Source organism: Pinus tabuliformis, chromosome 4_1 (assembly GCF_031772625.1).
Source record: "Pinus tabuliformis cultivar Carrire ecotype Pingquan chromosome 4_1, CPIR1, whole genome shotgun sequence".
Lineage (NCBI taxonomy): Eukaryota > Viridiplantae > Streptophyta > Pinopsida > Pinales > Pinaceae > Pinus > Pinus tabuliformis.
The window spans coordinates 77211479-77228244 of record NC_142303.1 but is presented as its reverse complement, the minus strand read 5'-3'; positions in this window follow the sequence as shown (position 1 = coordinate 77228244).

Below are 16766 nucleotides of genomic sequence, written 5' to 3'. Positions count from 1 at the left end.
CATCGACTTGGACTTACAGAAGCTTTCAAATTGCTCTCCTTAAAAACCCATTATGTGTCAGATCCAAAATCATACACTAAAACTTAGCTACCTCTACACATAGAGCCTCACTCTATTTATACCTTTCCATGGACCGTGATCCACGGGCGGGCCGACTCAACTTACATTTCTTTACATTATTTTTGGGTGGACTACCCTTTGACTTCAACTTATTACAAATGGCGCTCCGCGCCTCTCGTGGAATCTTTACCCTATCTTTACCCAAAATTGCGGGCTTCGTGCCCCATGACCATTGCACGGAGCTTCTGCTACCCAAACGTGCCCCAACACAATCATCGTGACTTGTCCCGAGTCACTCAACTAGTGCGAGAATCTTTGCATGGAGGTCGATCAACAACTTTTGCATCTCGCCTATCTCTGCAACAAATTTGGCTACGAGCCTCTGTACCTTTTCCAAGTGAGCCGGTGAGGCATCCCTATCACTTGCAATTGCTTGCTCCATCACACATACTGCCTGCATCTGTGTTACCTTGCCTTCAATGGTTGTAGATACGCTAAACGCTTCATTGAGCCAGTGCTGGATACATTCCTTAAGTATTGCCTCCTATTTCCGCACCGCGTCAACTTGGGCTTTGAGCGCCTGGGCCTCCTTTATTTTGGCCAACCGCTGCATGATAGTGACTATCTGTGTAGCCTCACGGGCGGTGTCGTAGGCCTGTTGTAACTTGCGTGCCTCAGTTTCTACTTGTTGTATGGTTGGGTCCTCCTGGAGGGAGGTGAGTATCCCGAGTGACTAACCGAGTAGTCCCAAGCATTCACGAACAACACTCCTCATCGTTTCTAATCTAGCGACAATTTCGCCATGTTGGCGTTCCCGTTCGGCTAGAGGTGTGGGAGGCCGAGCCTTGAGACAGAGCTCTGCAACCTGTAACGTTAGTTCCTCCTGGTTTCTTGCGGCCTTTGCTTGGGCCGTGCGAAAGGCTGTTGCCATGTGCTGAATCTTGGTAGCTAGTGGGAGGTCCCCGGGGATGGCTAGCTTGAGTACGGTGCTACACGCCTCTGTCACAGCTTGTTCTACCTCATGATATCATACAACCAGGTCATCATGCTGGAGAGTGATATGTTCTAACTCTGCCTTCTACCCTATCAAGATGTGGAAAGCATGACCTTTCCTGGCTCGAAACTCCTAAGTTACTCCCTCTTGCAGTAGGTTTAATTCCCACTACATTCGTCGCCTGCGGCTATGACTCGGACAACACCTACTGGCAATGGGAGGATGTGTGGCGTGTGCATGCTGACCATCTTCTCGGGGATGTTATAGACATTTTTGTGCCTTGCAACTATAAGCATAAAATGTCCATAATCTAAGGGATCCAAAGTCCCTAAACATGTTGTTCCTACCCCTAGAGGAACAAGGCTAACAAACCACAGCAATTCACAGAAGTTCTCCACCAGAAACTGCTCAAAAACAAGTCAATTTAGGATCAATTCAGAGGCTCCACTAGCTGTCTGCGCTGAAATGCAAAGTCTGCACTGGCTACCTGCACTGCAACGCAGGTAGAAGCACTACCAGGGTGCGCTGAGTGGGAATTGACAAATGGCAAGTTCATTCAACGAGGTGGAAAGACCCTGGAAGCTTCCAGAATCTTCCTCAATGACACTTGCCTCAGTGAATTCGACTAGTGATGAGTAAGAGGTTCTCAATCTCCAAGTGGAAGCAAGAACTGACAGAGGGAGAGGACACTAGTCAGATCTCAAGCTGACTCATCCTCTCTCCAAACATCTATATATGGATCTCTCCTCCATGAGATCTAGAGGCTGGAATTTTGTTATTGTAAAGAATTGTTGTTGGTTTGAGATTGGAATCATTGGGTGCTTAATGCTTTGAAGGAAGGTGAAGATAGGAATTTCATTTGCTGGGAAGGAGATGCTGGATTGGAGCCCTCTGGGTTGTATCTCTTCCTGAACCTTGTTATTCATCAATAAAGCTATCTTGGTTTCTCCTATATACTGATGTATCTTTGATGTATGATTGCATTAGTATGTTTAGTTTATTTCTAATCCTGAACTAGTTATGAATATGAATCTATGTCTTTGTGTAGTGTTCTCTTCTTGTGATCTTGTAGAAACCTCTTGAAGCTGGGCGAGCGAGAAGGCAAGTAGCTGGGAACTCTCAAAGAGAAGAGAAATCGGATCGAGGGACAAACGGAAGACACCGGTTAGTCCATCCATCTCTCTTCATTCTTAATTCATAAAGGAAGAATACTAGAATAGCTGTCTCTGTTTGTTGCTAAGGCACTGTCACACCTTAGGTGGATAGGATCGTCCTGCATAGGCATTTTTCCCCACAAAAAATTGGCGACTCCACTGGGGATATCTGTTTAGTCATTTTGTTTGTGTTTCCATCATTGTTTGTTTCATAGACTCAACAGCAACAATCGAACTGCATCTGCTATTCTCAGATGCAAAGTAGACAGCTGCTGCTTTGATCCAATCACTGGATTTGTATATGATCTGAACAATGGACTCACAAATGATTTGATGATCCTTTGTGATAGATCTTAGCCCTTCCTCAAAGCATCCCTTTGATTGTACCTTGCTTGTTGCTTTTATTTGGCCTGAAACCGTAGATTAATCAGCAAACTGTGACCCAGAACCCAGTGAGAAACTCTCGTTTCTCCTTCAACGCAGACCCTGTGAAGAGGTTCTGCATTTCAACGCAGGTCCCGTGAAGGCTACCTGCGCTGAATGTCAAAACCTCTGTGTTGAGGGTGCGTTGATCCAGTTAGGCCTTGTGCAGCTGGGGTTCTCTGCTCTGTTTTGCCCTGTTTTGATCTCTGATTTTTGAAGCCTGTAACCAGCATAGCTACCTATCTGATAACTCCTTTTCTCTGCTTAAATTCCGCCTCCTTTTGTACAAAAAGACTGTGAGTGTTTTTATGTTTTTGTGGCGTCATTTACAATTTTCCTTCGCAAGAGTGAAATAGTCATCCTGTAGCCCTTGATTCAGATCTGTTGGTTGTGATCTTAGGAGAGAGTTCATTGGCTGTTTATAGTTGGTTATACATTCATTTTTGCTTTTGGTTTGAGTTTGTCTCTTTTAAGTGTCAAAACAAGTGTTCATTTCAAAAATCGTTAAGTGTTGTAATCTCTTCTACCCTTTCTGATTTCGAAAAAGTAAACTTGTTTGTATTTGTCATTTAAAAGCAAATTCAAAGTTGTACAAAAAGCTTTCTTTTTAGGCATCAATATTAAGAAAGCGGAAAACAAACACCTGCATTGTGCATTTGCATCTTGATAGTTTGCATGCTTGATTTAAGAAAAGTGCATTAGAGTGTGTTGATTGCTCTTTGAGAAAAGATGGTGTCTTTCTTTTCCCTTTGTAGCTAGGATTTTCATAGTTGAAAAGATATAAAGCTTGCTTATCATCTTTAGACTGCATTTAGGAATTGTATCATACATCTCGTGGTGAACCTCAAAAGGCAAACTTCTAAAAAGATCAACCTAAAATAAATTGAATGAACTTAACAATGCTTTGTAACTTAACGCACAACATAGAGGTCTAGGCTAGAGACGTGTTCCGGCGTCGTAAAGCCTGGTGACTGTCGATCTCGTTGATGGTGGGTGATTCCTCCTGAGGGACGATAGCGCCAGTACGGATTGTGCTCCCACGTACCGTCGAGTATATATTGGGAGACCCCTATAGGCATAAGACCTTTATCCTTAGGAAGCCGTGTTGGTTGCCCTACTGATCGCAATGCACTAAACACAGCATTCAGGAAGATCGACCGCCCGTACCTTAAAAAGTATTCTGCGGTTTTGCGAAAAGTTTGGCACACCCTCTACCTAGAACTCCAGAGCAGTTCCTTTTGGCCTTTTTCAGACTCTATAACGGAAAAAGTCCATCCGAGCATTTGTCACTTCGGGCTCATTAAAACATCGAAGGAGACTAGAGTCATCTTTAGCTTTTTCTCGACTCTTTAAAATTGAAAAAGCAATTTGTGTCTAAAGCGTCTAAAAAATTCATTTAATTCGGAAACACACTTTCCCCTTTTGTATTTTGGTTGATCGAGTAATCCGCAATCGTGGAAGAAAGTCAATTGAAACCCCATCGTTCGCGGAGGCTTACGAGTCAACCGTCTTTGTCTCCGGAATCGAAAACAGTACGGACAAAGCGGACTCGTTTAACCGGCTCGAAATCTCCTATCAAAGTTAGAACAAGTGTTCCAACGACATCTGAGATTCCGGTTACTCCAAACATTTTTGGAAACCCTGCCTCCACAGAAGAAGTTCAACAACCACAGAGGGACAATGATACTGATCCTAGTTTGAGAACAAACACTTGTGTTACTGAACCAGTTCCATCTGTAACCGGTTCAGAGAGTCTTGTTCTTAAAACATCTGTCGCTGTTGATTCAACCCCTTCTTCGGCACCAGAAATATTTTACGAACCTGACGGTCTTCCCCTTCCACCTGGTTTGATTGCGATAGAGGAAATTGTAGAAGATCCGCAAGCAAGTACTCCAACACATTTTGGAGTCGGGGTCACTCTATTTCCTTCAACATCAGAAGTTAGTCTACCACCAGTGGAAGTTCCTGTAGAATCGCTAGGTAATCTCTTGGATAGACTCAAAATGTCTGAACAACCGTCAACATCTAGGACCATGTCGAATGACACAGCGACAGCAGACCTCCCTGCCGTCACTCCGACAATGTTCGCCGGCATACCATCTGTCCTGACTAGCTCACAACCGCTAGAAGGAGTCCACCCAGGGACTATTTTGACAGTGTGGTCCGTTCCAGTTTGTTCCTCCAGAATAATATCCGGCAACTCTTATGTTGAAACTCGCCAGATTGATCCATTTGGAGGACAATTTGGGCAATCCAGTCCCCAAGGACAAACAATCCCCTTGAGTTCCGGATTGCCACCATATGGGGGGCAGTATGCCCTTTCATTACCCCCTCCGGGAGGGTGTCCATACGGGAGTTCACAACAGTATTCAGGTTATACTGGAGTTACATCAAGTGGTTGGGTACCTATGCTACCTCAACAACCAAGGGTTGTGTATTCTATGCAACAATCTGTACCTATGTTGAACATCCCGACCACACCGGCTATTGTGACAGTGTCGCAAGTTCAAATGTTGCCTGTTGTATGTCAACCTCAGATTTCTCAGGTTGTAATGCAACAGCCCCTTGACCCTGTGACTCAACCACAATCGCCTACTGGTGGGGCGACACAGGTCCAAATGGGTACAATTACCCCACACCTTGGTCCAACGGTTAGTATAGCACAACAGAACATGGCTTCACAACTGTGGCTGGTGCAATATCAACAACCACAATTCCAACAAGTATACCAAGGTTCTGAGCATCATATCTTTGCGAACAGTGGACAACCGTACATTCAAAACGGTCAAAATCAACCACTTTACGGTGGTCATGTCCACCAACCGTATCAGTCATACCAACATCAATGACATTATGCTGGTATGCAAAGGCCAACTACTCAGGCGATCCCATCGTATCCTGGGTATGCTTCACCTAACTTGAATCAACAGTTACCATTCGTGGCAACTTTAGAGTTACCCGATTTACATCGGTTAACAAACGATCCAATTGCTTACGCCCCTTGGTGGCCAGCGATTCCTCACAAACTTCCTTCAAACATTCCTAAATTTAATGGAAATCCGGGTGAAGATCCATCGAATCACGTGATGACCTTTCATCTATGGTGTTCATCAAACACCTTAAACGATGATTCGATAAGGCTTCGCCTCTTTCAGAGGACGTTAACGGGTCCAGCAGCTAAATGGTATATTGAATTGCCTAGAGCTTCGTTCAACAACTTCAGTACCTTAGCCACGACTTTCTTAACCCATTTTCAATTACCAATAAGGTATGAAACGGGAACGGAACTCCTAACCAACTTCAAACAGACAACGGCCACTCACATATCTGATCATATACATGAGTGGCGACGTCGTCGTAGGATGGTAAAAACGTACGTTCCCGATCAGCTATTAGCTGAATGGTTTATCAAATCCTTACTTCCTACAATCACGGAAGATGTGGCAAAGGGGGGAGTCGTAATGGAAGAGCAAGGCATCGCTCGTGCGCAATATCTGGACTTGGTCTATACTCAGTCTGGCACGCTCTACGACAAAATACCTGACGCCCCTAGACCGGAATTCTCAATTCCTCCTCCTCCTAAATCAAACAATGACTCTCATGCCATCGATGGCGTGATTGGCACGACAGACACGAAATCGACAAAGGCTACATCTAAAAGGGCCCGTAAGATTTCCAGTCAAAATGCAAATGAGGAACTTCTTGCCTCAGAAGTAAATGTCGCGTCGACCGACAAGGGCAAACAACTGAAGCAACCAGGGGGCAAGAAGAAAAAGAAAGGGAGAAAAAGGAAACCCCCTGCGGGGTGTCATATATGCGATGAGGATCATTGGACGAGAGATTGTCCACATATAGCTGAAGTTAAGAAACTCTTTAAGAGTTCAAAAACCTCAGCAGTATTGACTGATCCATTTCCAAGCCCGGGTACCAAACCGGTTGCTAATCAAAATGCTTCCCGATCCCAAGTGCTTATGTTGTCTATCTCAAAGCAGCAAAATGATGCTTTGGCAAGAAATAAAGATTACGGGAATCCATAGGTGTCGAATAACAAGGCTAATGAACAACCTAGTAGTTCGACAACAACTTTGACCAAAGTTGTGCCACCCACCATTCCTGAACAAATGATAAAGTCGCCAAAGGGAGTAGTGTACAAGTCGACATTTAATCCTCATGCAAAAATAGCACAGAATTATAATATAATAGAGGACCTGGCCCAATCGCCGTCCGCTATGTCGACGCTTGAGGTACCGCAAAATTGCCTCTCCCAAGAGCAAGCTTTATTATCAGCAATAGGTGAAATTGACCCAATGGACTCCAATCTTGTGGCCTTTGATCATAAAGGATATGACCCTCAGTTACCAGCTCAACTAGCTTTCCTTATTCAAGTGAAATCCCTCAACAAAACTGTTCATCGAACAATTATTGATGAGGGGGCATCTACGTGTATTATGTCGATGAGTTGCTGGAAGAATTTAGGCTCACCACCCTTCTCGAGATTGTCAACGACGTTAAAAGCATTTGATGGATGATCATACACTCCATACGAGATTTTAAGTAACTTGCAAATTGAACTAGGGGGAAAAACAGTAGGAATTGATGTTGAAGTAATTGATGGAAACCTCGATTACAACATCCTACTGGGAAGGCCCTAGATATATGCCATGGCCGCAGTTGTGTCGACCTACTTCAGGAAGATTGCATTTCCCTTTCAAGGAGGAATTACAGTCGTCGACCAACAAACTTTCCTCCCCGACAGTTCACAAGTTACGGGAAGCATTCCAATGATCCATGGAAGCAATCATTCGCTTCAAAATATTGGAGTAGGTCTCCTGAAAGACCCTGCCTTAATGGGTACTTTTGCCCTACCGCCTGCAAGTAATCTGGCGGAAGTGGCCACAGTGGAAACCTACAATATGAAATCTTCTATATCTAATGGATTCAGAAGATTCCTAAACATTTTGTCAGCGTGGATCATCGCCCTAATAGAAATACTGTAAATACAGTGGGCTCCGAGGACGGTTCTAATCTCGTGTCAACCTCGTTAAAAAATGAAACAAGGAGTCATGAGGATAGTTCTTTTACTGTGTCAACCTCATTAAAAAAATGAAACAATCTCCTTTCCAAATCTCAAAGGTAAACCTTCATTCCAACCACCAAGTTGAATGCAATGAAGCTTGGGGGGCATGCACCTCGATTTGCGTTGTTATGCTGGGGGCATGCAAACTTATCATCGAGCAGTTTTTGCACACAGTTCATGCTCGTTAAAAAATAAACGCAAGATCCGAGCAGTTTTAGTGCATAGTTCATGCTCGTTAAAAAATAAACATAATATCGAGCAGTGTTTTTCCGCGTTTAAGCTCGTTAAAAAATGAACTACCCGGTAAATAACCATTGCGAACGTAAATTATCAACCATTAAAGCCTTGGTCGTGTTTGCACCGTCACCTCCACTTTTCCATTGGCCGATCATTCACCTCCATTTGATTGTTTACCCATTTTTAGGAACAGCTGCGAAGAGTGATTTCACTTAGCCATCCTTGTGACACTGCCGTGATTGGAAAATTCCAAGCCTTACCTGGAATCAGCTGCTAACCCGTTTCATCACTTGTTCCTCAAAAGACGAGTCTTCTTTAAGCTCTTTTCATCTGACTCCTAAAATATGAAAAGATTGTCGAGTTTTGGCCTTCCAGCTCGTTAAAGCGACCGGAAGAGCTATCCCTCCTCTAGATTTTAATCTTTTTGGACCTGAGGGATTATTGCACAAAAAGATCGAGCGCTTGTTTTGTTCGGCTCGTTAAAACTATCGAAAACTCATCCCTTCTGTATTGTTTTATACTTTTTCGGACTTAAGGGATTAGATGACGAAAAAGGACTTTTGGAGTTAACTTTATGTACCTTTTTAGACTCTCTAAAAATGAAAAGGACCGAGTTATCCTTGTCGTTAGACTCGTTAAATGCATTAAATAGCGACAAACTTGTCTTTAGACGAGAACGAGTTTCACTATCGCTAGGCTCGTTAAAACATAGCGATGGGCTTGCCCAAAGGGCAAGTTATAGAACAAGCATATGTTATCCTCCTCAAGCTTGACAAAAATAAAGAGGTACTGGTCAGCAATGACTGGGGAAAATTGGGAGAAACTCAAGAAAACTTTGATGGTAGCAAGTCGCTCTTGAAGATGACACTTTTCCTCCGTACCACAATCGGGTTGGGTTGTTTCATTCACCGATAACATCACCATGGTCTCGCCATACCATCCATATTTAGGGTAATGCTATCGATCCATCGCATAAGTGTCGCCATATGTTCAAGAGAAGTCGTTCAGAGAAGTCAACCGTGTCCCATCCACTACCATACATTATCCTTCATCCTTTCATGACCGCCACCCTGAATCATATATCATCAGATCGTTTTCACCTCCATCAAAATCATTTGCTCCGTTCCGTGTCACTGATGTGGGATTCATTAAGGTCCTCCTTTGACGGATCGCTTCTTGTCGACATCAGCTCATTATCCAAGAAGTTGATCTAGGAACAACCCCTTCAGTACTTTGAAGCTTGCATGCCTCAATGGCAAGTTTCTCACTTCCGGCGACAGGTATACATCAATGACCTTCGACCGAAAGATTTTGTGTGGTGTTCAACGCCAAGTCCTTTATTCACACCACATGAATTGTACTGCAGTACCTTGAGGGTCATTATCATTATCGGTGATTCCTCTCGCGCTTGTTAACGGTTTACCTCATTGACCGATAATCAAGCGATGTCTTTCCATGTTCGACTTCAGAACATTTCTCACATGGATCGACTTGTACTTAGAGTGAAGATCGAACGAGTTTGAATACCCCAGATCTAGTTTCATCCATCCGGGCTGCGATATATATTCAGGAAAGATAAAGACATTGACATGTACATCATTGCAGCAGATAATCATCCTACCCAAAGGATGATAATTTCATCAAAATTATCAGTCTACCATCAGACGATTGTCTGTTCTATGTACAGAAAAATGAATTTATAAAGCTGAGCATGGGAATGCTCGCCTCAGCTAGATCATGAAAGCAGCATGAAAAATAATGTATTGTATTGTATCTTATTACAGGTCTCCTCCCAGCATTGGATGAACTTCGGATCCTCCTGATAAAGCATTTCACCCGATAAACGGCCTCATACTTTAGGGGGAAACTGTTATAAACATTTTTGTGCCTTGCAACTATAAGCATAAAATGTCCATAATCTAAGGGATCCAAAGTCCCTAAACATGTTGTTCCTACCCCTAGAGGAACAAGGCTAACAAACCACAGCAATTCACAGAAGTTCTCCACCAGAAACTGCTCAAAAACAAGTCAATTCAGGATCAATTCAGAGGCTCCACTAGCTGTCTGCGCTGAAATGCAAAGTCTGCACTGGCTACCTGCACTGCAACGCAGGTAGAAGCACTACGAGGGTGCGTTGAGCAGGAATTGACAAATGGCAAGTTCATTCAACGAGGTGGAAAGACCCTGGAAGCTTCCGGAATCTTCCTCAATGACACTTGCCTCAGTGAATTCGACTAGTGATGAGTAAGAGGTTCTTAATCTCCAAGTGGAAGCAAGAACCTCCAAGTGGAAGCAAGAATTGACAGAGGGAGAGGACACTAGTCAGATCTCAAGCTGACTCATCCTCTCTCCAAACATCTATATATGGATCTCTCCTCCATGAGATCTAGAGGCTGGAATTTTGTTATTGCAAAGAATTGCTGTTGGTTTGAGATTGGAATCATTGGGTGCTTAATGCTTTGAAGGAAGGTGAAGATAGGAATTTCATTTGCTGGGAAGGAGATGCTGGATTGGAGCCCTCTGGGTTGTATCTCTTCCTGAACCTTGTTATTCATCAATAAAGCTATCTTGGTTTCTCCTATATACTGATGTATCTTTGATGTATGATTGCATTAGTATGTTTAGTTTATTTCTAATCCTGAACTAGTTATGAATATGAATCTATGTCTTTGTGTAGTGTTCTCTTCTTGTGATCTTGCAGAAACCTCTTGAAGCTGGGCGAGCGAGAAGGCAAGTAGCTGGGAACTCTCAAAGAGAAGAGAAATCGGATCGAGGGACAAACGGAAGACACCGGTTAGTCCATCCATCTCTCTTCATTCTTAATTCATAAAGGAAGAATACTAGAATAGTTGTCTCTGTTTTTTGCTAAGGCACTATCACACCTTAGGTGGATAGGATCGTCCTGCATAGGCATTTTTCCCCACAACATGGGAACTTACCGCTATTTGCAAGGTCCCAATCTTCAAATTTTATGCTTGGGACGCGCCCCATCAGCAACCCTTCGAACCTTATGTCGTCCGGAAGAAGTGGGCTCTAGAGCACAATCTTTGCAGCATCCATGTCTTTTGGTATGTTGGTCGTTCGAGTCCACGGAGAAAGATATGAGGGTAATAACGGGATTTGGAATGCAAATTCTTCTTCCTCAGCCTGTGCGTCAATTTGATCAATTAGGTTTTGCAGATCATCATCCTCATCAGCGGGTTTAGTGGTGACTGCTTTGCCTTTGTCAAATGTCGAGCATTTGTTGAGCCTTGGTGAGGCTCAGACTGTTCCTCCTGTCTGCATGTTCTTCCTGGGTCGCGGGGTACGTGGAGACTTAGGGACTTCGGGAACCTGAGTCGTGTCCTCAAACTCTTCCTGATTCAGTTGCATTTCCTTTGCGACCCGTGCTCGGGTTCTTGCCATGGTACTCATGGGGTTCCTAGTAATCACGTACTCACTGCTGTTTTTTGGTGCAAAGTGCCAAAAGTCCAGTGCCAGCCACAAACTATGAGATATGAAAAAATCCCTTCCCTCCATTTTCAGCTTATTATTGGTGTCAAGTCGGTAGATCTTTGCGTATCTCATCCGGAAATTTCATCTTAATGTCTCGCCGCCGCCCACTCCTCTCTAATGTAATCTAACCCTTTTGTGAGGACTAATATTGCTAACGGTCATATTTTGAACCTTCACCGCGGTAGTGCCATCCTTGGAGCGCAACTGCGATGTTGAGGCCTACCTGACTTGATAAAGAATCCTTTTGCCGCGCGGGCTTTCCATAGATTGGTTTATAGTCCCACGACTTCTTTCAACTGCTCGAGGCGCCGAGAGTGTAGTTTCTACGGCTAGTCAGGTGCTTGCAGCTTTGGTACAAGTTCGGAACTTCCCTGCTAGCCCGAGCTGTGAACACCTCTCAAGCAGCTGAGTAGCCAGTCGGGGGGTTATGTTCTTCCGTGAGTGTGGGCGCAGCCATGATAGTAGGGTTGCAGCTCATTCTTGGGCTATTCTACTGGATTCGTCCTTTCGAAGCGCACTTTGCTTCCTTGGCTGTAACCACAGTTTATTGATATCGCAGGGCCGGTGGCTACTCTATTTTTTTTAGCGTCCTTCTGCTATTTATACAGGCCCAACAAACCCGTGGTATCTGCAACTTCCCTAATCCCTTACTAACTTTTGCATCGGCCGCTGGTGCATCGTTCTGTTAGGGTGGCTTTGGACTATTAATTCTAAGCTGGTTGGATGTCCGCACCTCGTACACCTATAGCCTATGCTGGTGAGGAATTCTTAACTTGTTTCGCTCTTCTAGCTGTGCGCATGCCTGCCTTCGACATCGGTGCCCTTTCCTTCACATCTTTGGAACTCCACCCCTTTCTGTCGCAGCGGTTGCACGTGATGCTTTTGCAGATACCTCGAGCTGTTCCTTTGCTCCTATTGTTACCATCCTATTACAATTGAGTGTGGTCACTTCATGTAGGTGGTTCTACCATCATTCAATCTCTTCATCTGAGTCTGACATGCAAGAACTATCACGATCCCATGAAAGTCTACCGTCCGTTGTTGGATTTACCCTGTCCTAATCTTGTGTTATAATCTGGTAGATACAGTCCAACTCACCATCGCTATCTTCGTCGTGCATGGGCTTGGTATATTGCGCCCCTTCCGCTGGATCCAACGGGACTACTATGCAGAGAGATTTCTTTTCAAATACCATTTGTCGTTTCTTGAGGTTGATGACTCCATTCATATCTGTTTCCCAATCTATCCCTAACAGTGTAGGATATGGGTTACTATCATCCACAATTTCTATGACCTCGAAATCAGTTTGGGTGCTGGCACCATCGATGTCTATTGTAACCCCGTGCAGTCTTCCCATGGGCAGAATATTTTGTTGGTTATCCATCCATAATTGAATTGGCGACCATTGCAGTGGGGGCCTGCCCATGTGCTCCCAGGTCTGCTTTGGTAAGACATTCACGTCGGACCCCAAATCTAAAACGACCTGATCCATCTCATAGTCTCTGATCTCGACAGCCAGTCACATTTCCCACCCTGTGCGAAAAGCATGTTTACCTAATTTTCAGATCATTCGTGGTTCATCTGCTCCTGCGCATCGAGTTATCAATTCCTACAGCCCCTTTACCGCTTTAGCATCCCTCAGTAAGTTCATGTAGGTTTCCAAGAAGGTGGTTAGCATAGATGTATCCTTCTCTGATCCGAATTGATCCTTACTTCCCGACGTAGAAGCTTCTGCAAAGCTCTTCTTGGCTTCCATAAAGGTTTCCTTCACACACTCCAAGTCAAATTCTGGTTGTTTCGGGGGGGCCTTACGGACCCATGCATCCGTCTCTGGCTCTTTCCCCATAACTTCGCCTATGGTAGTGCCACTTCGGAGCATCATATTTACATTCGGCTGCTCTGCGCGGGGTTCAACCTTCATCATTTTGACATTCTAAGTGGGGTTAGTCGGAAGCACCCCCTTTTCTTGCATCTAAGCAATCATCGTGGGGCAATCGACTGCTTCGTGGTCAAATTGGTAACAGTAAGGGCAACAGGCTTTGGTCGGGTTCATGCAATCCCGCACGTAATGCCCCGACCCTCCACAATTGTAGCAAATTAATTGTCCTCATCCCCATCCAAGTCCCATGCCTCCACAGCCCTGTCCGCATCCCTAGTACCTTACCCATGCAATTGGTGCAATGGGATCCTGCCCGTGCGCCTCCATTTGCATCCTATAAGCAGGTGTTCGATCCATCAACATTTGGTAACTGCGGCAATTTCTTTCCTCGTGGCCCACCGTTTTGCAGAAGTTACAAAATAATTATTGAGGAGGGGGTTGTCTTAAGCTTGGCAATAGGTGACAATTGTCCATGGCATGCTTTCCTCCCACCTCACAGATTGCACACCAGAGTGCAGGTTCCATGCTTGGCCTAGCTTGTACCTCTGGTCGCAACGCTATTGGCCCCCTTCTTGCCACATAGTTAGCAAAGATCGGACAGTGGTCCTTATCGTGGCCCGGTCCCTTACATTTGATACACCATACTTCTTCCCATACCTCTATCCTAGGTGCCTGTCCTTGTTTCAATCTTTTCATTTCTAGACATAAGTTTTGTATTTGTGCTTGGATTTGTTGTACTTCCAACCCTGGGTCCTATATTGGGGTTTCATGCAGCCGCATTGCTGCCTCCAGTGCTTCAGCTTGGGTTGAGATCTTTTATTGCGACAGAGCCGATCTCAGATATGGCGTTAATGATGCGACAAAACAAGCGTGGCGCTGTGCATCCGTCAGTGTCATGTTGGCCTCGCAGATGGTGCTTTTCAACCTCTGATCTAAATCCCACGGGGTTTCACCAGGAAGCATTACAATTTCCTTGAACCCAATAACTGAATGTGCTTCTGACTTGGGTCGCCCAAATTCCTTGTTTAGTGCCTCCTGGATTGCTGCCATTCCTTCATTTGGATGATCACTTGAATATTTCATGTACCAGGTCAATGCGCGGTCCTGCAGCGCGCTAACTAAGGTAGCGTTCTTGATGTTATCATCTATGATGCCTTGAGTGTCCCATACAGACTTTATCAAAAACCAGAACCGACCCGGTTCCTCATTGCCTATACCCTTAAATGTTGGTAGCTGGACTGCACTCGCCATCCCGATTTTTGGTGGTGGTGGGGTTAGTGTTGGAGTGGGTAGATTTGATGTAGGTGAAGCAGGTGGTGGCATGGATGGAGGTGGTATCAATGGGAAGCGTTCCTTGATCAATTGGACCACACTTCCTAGTGAGAACCTCACGAGCTCCTCCTCGGTTTCCCGTGAAATAGAAGCCAAAGGACTGTTCTCTACCCCTCCCGTTCCGCGGTAACCTCTTCTGCTCCGCGTTACTCCAGACATCAATAAATGTGCATAATCTTTTTTTCACACAATAGCATCTTAATCCAAGTATTCAATGATTTGATATACCTACCCCGAGGTCCTTGAAGGAATCGCCTTTCTGCTTCACTGTAGCTCACAGTTGTATATATCACGAACTTAGTGATAAATCCTCCTATTACCCTATCCAACCAATAATCTACTGCGCGTGTGATTTTATATTTGGTAGATTCTAGCCTGTGCACTAGTTTCGGAGTCCACACAATAGGTTTATCCAATTTTCACCTCCCCACGTTGTCAACTAGCCTTGCTGTCCACTCGTAAAACTCTATCGAAAATGTCACGAAGAAGACTTTGTGAATATCTGTGAATATATAACGGTCTAGCCAATCTTCCTCTGATATTCGTGGGTTCCTGTTTTCCTGGGATGCGAACTCGTGGAGTTTCAGATCCCACCACTCTTTAATCTCTTTCTTGGTAGGGTTCCAGCGTCCCAACATCAAACACCCCTTAGGCAGATCCCAGTCCCGGCAACGGAACCATTTGTTGGCTTATATGGGCCTGACCCATGTTCAGAACAATTATTTAGCCAAACAAATCCCGCAGCTACTGGCCCTTTCGATAATAGCCTGCAGAGCATGGACTGAGGTCTCACCCGAGGTAGCAAGGGAGGGTGCTGGAACCAGGTTTCCACACCCTTGGGATGTCTAGATTTGATCTGGAGGGTTCGCACATCGTTCTGTAGCTTCGCGATGCTCTGTATTTGCGCAGATCCAGAATAACTCTTACTTTCTATTAGCGTGCTGTTTATAGATCTAATCTATTAGATGAAGTATTATAAATCAAATCTACTTAGAGGGGTCTTTAAGCAAACATTTATGAATTTTATTCAGTTCGCGTACTTATATTAAACCTAGATTCACATGTATTCAAGAAGTGCGCATAGATCAAATAGTCTTATTAACCATACAGAAGGCCAGATTTGCAACAATTCAGATTTAGCACAGAATTACAGAAGCAACTTATCTTTATTCACTTTCTTCACTAATACATCTAGATCTGCCCTGCGCACTCAGCTGCAGGGGTCTGCGCACACAGCTGCGGAATCTTCCAGGCCTCTGCACACACAGCTGCAGAGCCTCTATCCACTACCCAAACCCTCAACTCGGACTTACAGACGCTTTCAAATTTCTCTCCTCAAAAACCCTATACGTGTCAAATCCAAAATCATACACTAAAACTTAGCTACCTCTACCCATAGCACCTTACTCTATTTATACCTTCCCATGGACCGTGATCCACGGGCGGGCCGACTCAACTTACATTTCTTTACATTATTTTTGGGTGGACTACCCTTTGACTTCAAATTATTACTAATTACACTCCGCGCCTCTCGTGGAATCTTTACCCTATCTTTACCCAAAATTGCAGGCTTCATGCCCCATGACCGTTGCGCAGGGCTTCTACTACCCAACACTGCCTGGCGAATTTCTTGGATTTGTTCAATGAACTTGGTTTTCTTGTCCACATCACTATGTCCATCAACCGCTATGTCTTTACCAAAGACAAAATCCAAGGGAGACCTTGGTGTGAAACCAAAACAGGTCTCAAAAGGAGATCTCTGTGTAGACGAATGTTTAGCTCGGTTGTAAGCATGCTGCACATAACACAAATTTTCATCCCAAAGCTTGGAATGCTTGCTGCAATAGCCTCTGAGAAACTGGATCACTGTCCTGTTGACCAGTTCTATTTGGCCATCTATTTATGGATGAAAAGTTGTGCTCTTCTTCAGTCTGGTGTCCATCAATTCCCATAGTCTCGACCAAAATTTTCCAACAAATCGGGAATCTTGATCAGATACAGTGGAAGTGGGTAATCCAAAATGAACCCATACATGCTGAAAGAACAACTTTGTAGTTTTTTCAGCTGTAATCTATTTGTTACAAGGTATTAAAATACACATTTTGCTGAACCTAT